The sequence below is a fragment of the Pongo abelii genome, chromosome 15 (assembly GCF_028885655.2).
Source record: "Pongo abelii isolate AG06213 chromosome 15, NHGRI_mPonAbe1-v2.0_pri, whole genome shotgun sequence".
Classification (NCBI taxonomy): domain Eukaryota; kingdom Metazoa; phylum Chordata; class Mammalia; order Primates; family Hominidae; genus Pongo; species Pongo abelii.
Genome location: NC_072000.2, coordinates 100,175,827 through 100,182,806, shown reverse-complemented (window position 1 = coordinate 100,182,806; position 6,980 = coordinate 100,175,827).

Genomic DNA, 6,980 nt, shown 5'->3' with positions numbered 1-6,980 from the left:
TGTCTTCAGAATAATCTCCCTGTCTTCAAATTTCTAATCTCATTTACATCTACAAAACTCCTTCACAACAATACCTAGACTCATGTTTGCTTGAATAACCAGGAGATGGGAATTGTATTAGTCCTTTTTCACACTGCTATGAAGAAATACCCAAGACTGAGTAATTTATAAAGGAACGAGGTTTAATTGACTCACAGTTCCACATTGCTGGGGAAGCCTCAGGAAACTTACAATCATGGCAGAAGGCAAAGAAGAAGCAGGCACCTTCTTCACAGGGTGGCAGGATGGAGTGAGTGCAAGCAGGGGAAATGCCAGACACATAAAACCATGAGATCTCATGGGACTCACTCACTATCACAAGAACAGCATGGGAAAAACTGCCCCGTGATCTGATTACCTCCACCTGGTCCCGCCCTTGCCATGAGGGGATTATGAGGATTACAGTTCAGGATATTTTTTGGGGGGGTACACAGTAAAACCATATCAGGAATCTCATGGGATGTGACAGTTAATTTTGTGTGTCAACATGATTGGTCCACCGGGTGTCCAGACATTGGTTGAACATTATTCTGGGTGTGTGTTTGTAAGTGTGTCTCTGGATGACAACAGCATTTGAATTGGTAGATGGAGTACACTAGATTGCCCTCCCAATATGGTGGGCCACATCCAACCAGTCAAAGGCCTGAATAGAACCAAAGGACTGACATGCCTGAGAGTAAGAGGGAGCTCCTCCTGCCTGACTTCCTTAGAGGTAAGACATTGTGTTTTTCTTGTCTTTGAACTCAAACTGAAATATTGACTTTTCCTGGTCTTAAGCCTACAGGTCTTTGGACTCATCAGCCCTCCTGGTTTCCAGGCCTTCCGACTCAGACTGGAACTACACTATCAGCTCTCCTGGGTCTCCAGTTTGCCAATTTAAGATCTTGGGTCTTGTCCCTCCATAATCATGTGAGCCAAATATATATATATATATATATATATATATATATATACACACACACACACACATATATATATTCCCGTTAATTACCTAACTCATGTATATATGTATATATAAATAGAAATTCCCATTAATTACCTAATTTATATATATATAGTGTATATATATATACACTCAATAAGTGTGCATACACACACACACATATATATACACACACACACTTGTTTTCTAATATATACCCCTGTTGGTTCTCTTTCTGTGGAGAACCCTAATATACACGAGTATACCTCTATGAACAACCTCCTTCAAAACTGTATGTACTGGAGCCAGGCCCTTCAACAGGGATGCAAACTCAAAAGCCTTCAGGGTCAAGGCGAAAAATCAAAATACCTGATAGGCATGGTGTAATACAACAGGGCAGTGGTGGTTCTGTGGTGAACTGGGGTGTACAAGCTCTACCTACTTTTAAGTTTTCTAAAATCACAATGCTGGCCAAACAAAACACATTCGTAGCTAAATATGGTCAGGAACCTTAGAGTTTTCAATGAAATGAAAACTGTTATACTAGAGGCTTGCTGGAGAACCACAAAGGAAGGATAGAAATGTTTTTATAAAAAAGATGACATTTGCATTGAGCCTTGGTGGTGAATGATAAGTTCTCCAGGCCCAGGGGGAGGAAAGGCACTTCAGACAGAGAGAAGAGCACAGCAAAGCGGCAGAGCCCTGGTGGTGCCCACGTCTGCTGTGCAGTGGGTGGGAGCACAGGGCCCAGGCAAGCAGCTGGATAGTAGGTGGGGGCCAGACTCAGGAGGGCTCTTCTGTCAGGAGAGCAGCCGTGCCACCCACACACTCCCTGAGACTGGTGTCAGGTGCAAGGTAGGCCTGGGCTGGGAGCCTCAGATCAGCCAAAGATCCATTTCGCTTTCTATACAGGGATTTCATCATGACAGACTGACAGGAACACAGCTTGAATAGCAATGAGGGCCTTACCTCCTTTTGTGCACAGCAGGCAAGGCTGCCCTGCACACCAGGGCCTGGGCTGGGGGAGCTGGGCCCCTGGAGACTGAGGCCCCTGCCTTCCCCATCTTACTCATTCTCACAACTAGTACCCCTTTCCCATTAATTACCTAAGTATTGTTTGAATGTCTGACGCCAGGTGAGCCATCCACCAATTAAAGCTGAGGAAATCCTGCCACCCGCCAGGTGGCCAAGGGAAGCACCTCTGGGGAAAGGCCCCGCCCAGCAGGCAGGATCTGTGAGCTGCGTTCAGCTTCACTCTTCACCACCTGCCTTTCTGGGATCCAAGTTCCATCCTCTGAGGAACCACAGCCTTGGGCTTGTTACTGCCCAGTCCTCTCCAGGCTCCCGAGGTCTACTCTAAGTCCAAGTCCAGACTTCTGTAGACCTTCAGTCTGAAAAAGGTTTTCTTCCTTTTCTACCCCAGAGACACAAAACCCTTAGAAGCAGCAAAAGCACAATGAGACATTGCAGAAAGGAAACTGGGTATCACTTCTGGCTAATGTTGGAATTTCTCTTCCCCACCCATGTTCAGGATAAATGACAGAAAAAGGGCAGAGGCGTCAGGCAGACGGGGGAGACAAAATATCCATTGAGAAAAGTAAGGTTGGGACAAGTGGCTTAGTTGCATGGGTCTCTAAAATTTTACCTCTGAATCAGACACCTGTGCCTACCCAGCTCTCAAAGAGGACACAGAATGGGCTGATCCCAACATGCCCAGTTCCTTCTCCCACGCTCACCAGTTCGGTAAATGCTGCCACCTTCCTTGGGGAGGCGTGAGTAAAGGGAAGAGTGTGTGGCAGAAAGAGACCAAGGGTGTCGCCCTAGTGGAGGTCCCTCCACATGGAAACATAAGGAGTAGGGGAAAACTATCCCCCCATAAGAGCTAGTAATAATAATAATGAATAACATATATTGAAGGCTGAATGTGCCAGACTCTAAAAGTGTATTGTTTTGTTTCCTCAAGACAATCTCATGAGGTAGGTAGTGGAGAAACTGAGGCACAGAAAATGTCACTGGCCCAAAGTTCACATGCCAGGTAATATAGTTTGGATGCGTGTCCCCACCCAAATCTCATATTGAAATGTAACCCCCAATGTTGGAGGTAGGGCCTGGCGGGAGGGGACTGGGTCATGGGGGCAGATTTCTCATGAATGGTTTAGCACCATCCGCTGTGGTACTGTCCTCGCGATAGTGAGTGAGTTCTCATGAGATCTGGTTATTTAAATGTGTGTGGCACCTTCCCTCACCTCCCTTGCTCTTGCTTTTGCAATGTGATGTGCTTACCCCACCTTTGCCTTCCGCCATGATTGGAAGCTTCCCGAGGCCTCCCCAGAAGCAGAAGCTGCCATGCTTCCTGTACAGCCTACAGAACCATGAGCCAACCAAACCTCTTTTCTCATACATTATCCAGTCTCAGGTATTTCTTTATAGCAATGCCACAACGAACTAACACACCTGGCGAGTGTCAGGTAGTGAGACTGCACAGCTCTCTTTCCCGACCATTCATTCTAGACCAGCTGTCTCCTGACAGCTGGGGGACCTGGCACAAGGCTCTTGACCTCACTATATCTTGGGTCTCTCACCTGCAGTCATGGCAGTCCCCAGAGCATGGGGTTTGGTGAAGATCATGCCCCGGATGTACTTCTATTTTGAACTTACTCAGGTTGGAGAGGCTGGATAATGTAGTGGGAGGGGCATAACGTGGTGGAATCAACCAGGAGGTTCAATTTCTTTCCTCTAAAAGGATCATAATAGGCTGGGCGCGGTGACTCATGCCTGTAATCCCAGTACTTTGGGAGACCAAGGCAGGCGGATCACCTAAGTTTGGGAGTTCGAGACCAGCCTGACCAACATGGAGAAACCTCGTCTCTACTAAAAATGCAAAACATTTGCCAGGCATGGTGGCGCATGCCTGTAATCCCAGCTACTCAGGAGGCTGAGGCAGGAGAATCGCTTGAATCTGGGAGGCAGAGGTTGCAGTGAGCTGAGATTGTGCCGTTGCACTCCAGCCTGGGCAACAAGAGCAAAACTCTGTCTCAAAAAAAAAAAAAAGGTCATAATATCTACGTCATGCAGACAGACCAACATCCGCGGTGTAGACCTACATCTACAGCACAGGAGTCTTATGAGTTAAAGCTGCGCAATGCCTAATAGCTGTTGTTTTGTTGCCGCTGCTGTCATAATCGCTTTGGGGTCTCCTGCCCTCCTTCCCCCACTAGACTCTTGGTTTTTGTCTCCCAGAACCATCACAATGTCTGGCATATGACAGCCGCTAGATGAGTATGAGGTGGGGTGGATAGGCGTTATTTCTTCCTCCCCGCCCTCCTTCCCACACCACCCAGGTGAGCTCTCCACGCCCTGTTAGCGTCCTGAATTTCCCTGTTAGTGTCCTTAGCATCCTGAATTTCCACTTAGAAGAGCACTCACCACTCTCGAAATAGATTGTTGAATTTTTGCTTTCCCTACCAGATTATCAACTCCATTAGTGGAGGGCTGTGACTTTCTCATTCACCATTTACACCCACCCGTGGTACAGTGGCGGCAATACGGAACTCACTCAATGGATGTCTATAAGATGGATGAACGAGAAAATGAATTGAGTGAGCGAGTGGATGATTTCACAGAGCTGCTGTGTCCCGGACCAAATACAGGATCAAACCTTGACCCTGTGCAATTCCAGATATGACCAACAGAGGGTGCACTGCTCTGAGGTTCATAAAGATAATGCGATTTCTGTCCTTAAAGCCTGAAAACCAACTGAGTGACTGATGCTATCCGGCACGCGGCTTTAGGTAATGCCCTGTTTAATGGCCTCAGTTGAAGCTGCCCACTCTCCACAGCTGAGCTCCCAGCCAAGCTGGGGCAGTAAGACAGCCTTGTTAGGGCTAAAAAGCCTTTTCTGTATTTCGAAGATGTAGGTACAATCCCAGTAAGGCATTCAATGGCATAATTTTATTGGCAAAGTTAGCGTATATTTTAATCAGGCATTAAAGATGGTGGGATTCACGCTGGCCTGGAAATCCTGATTCTGTGCTCACCCGTATAAAACCTTGAACAAGGGGTTTCCTCATTCATTCACCCACTCATTTCATTTATTGGATAAACTTTTTCTGAGTGTGAAATATGCCAAAAGCACAGGAATATTTGAGTTGAAAAGTCAAGTCCTTGTCCTTAGAGAGCTCAGAGATAAAAGGGGTATGATAGGCATGAAAGAGACATTTCAACACCACAGCCATCATGCAGACTGTTCGAATGGCACAAGGGCACAGAGAAGGAGCACCCAATTCATCCCAGGAGATGCGCTCAGGAAACAGCTCAGGAAGAGGTGGCCTTCAAGCTTTGTCTGAAAGGATGGGTGAATGAACAGGTGCAGGGATGGAGTTCCTGGCAGGAGGACCAGCAAGAGCAAACACGGGGAGGCTTGGAGGCGTGCGTCTTGCTTGAAGAAGTGCACTAAGGGCAGTTAGTGTGCAAAGTATTCATGCAGGGACCAGATAAGGGTCTTTTGTACTGAGAGCAGAGGCCCTACTTCATCCAGATGGCAAGAGAGAACTTTTGAAGGATTTTAAGCAGGGAGGTGTCAGGGCCAGTGTTGTATTTTGAAAGATCACTTTGTTGACCAAGCAGGCAGTTGGGATGGAAGGTGGCTGGTGGGAGGAGGCCTCTCTGAGCTCAATTTTCTCACCTGAGATGTCTGAGAGTGGAAGAAGATGGCCTAGAAAATTCCTTTGGGTTCAATGTTCTATTTTTTCTACACACACAGATATAGACACTTTAGTCCTTCAGCGTGAACAGAGGTTATCAGAAACACATCACAACTAGGGGGTGAGGGGGAAAGGTTTCCAGCAAGCTGGGGTCTAAAAATATTATGATCTAACTGGATCAGTCTGTCACCCACTTCTTCAGTGGGTCTGATGCGGTGTCAAGAAGCTGTTGTCTGTATCTGTCTGCAGCCCTAGTTCATAAAAGCCTGCAGGAAGCAATTAAGAAGGGAAGATGCCACTCACCTTGTTGGACAGGTGTCCTGCTGAGGCACTCTGCAGTTAACAAAGTGTCTAACAAAGTGTCCGAAGGCAGAACTCAAAGTCAGACACTTTCCTGGAGTTGTCCCTGACCTTCAGAAAATGGGACCACCATGGCCTTTGTGGAACCTACGTTCTCCTGGTAACGCCAAGGAAAGAACCCAGAAAGAAATGCTCTCTATTCCTCATCCCAGGAGCCCCATGCTCAGGAGGGTTCTGTTTTGCTTATGAGGCAAGAGCAGAGGAGACAGGGAGATTTATGAGAAAGGGACACAGTCCTTCACAGGCAAGTTCACCAGACACAGACAGCAGAAAAAGTGTTCCTGGAGGAGGAAACAGCTTAGATAATGATCTTGAGTCAGGAATCGTACTAACCTAATGCGATTGTGTTGGAACAGGTCTTGAGTGTTGCTTTTTCAGTAACTGGAGACATCTCTAATGTCAAAGGGGACAGCTTGGGAGACTGCTTAGGTCTCAATGTTATATTGGTAAGACTGGCAGGACTGGTATCAATGAGGGATTCCCTAGTCCTTGCAATACTGTAAACATTCACCTATAAAACCCCCTGGATGGCTAGGTGCGGTGGCTCATGCCTGTAATCCCAGCACTTTGGGAGGCCGAGGCGGACGGATCACGAGGTCAGGAGATCGAGACCATCCTGACTAACATGGTGAAACCCCGTCTCTACTAAAAATACAAAAAAAAAATTAGCCGGGCGTGGTGGCGGGCGCCTGCAGTCCCAGCTACTCGGGAAACTGAGGCAGGAGAATGGTGTGAACCTGGGAGGCAGAGCTTGCAGTGAGCCAAGATAGCGCCACTGCACTCCAGCCTGGGCGACAGAGCGAGACTCCGTCTCAAAAAAAAAAAAAAAAAAAACCCTGGGCCTGGCAGTGGTTATTTGTATGTGCACATTGATTTTAAAAACTTAAAAGGGTATATGCAGTTTGATACTATGTATGTGCATTTAAAAATACATAAGACAGTGCTGTAAATTGTTT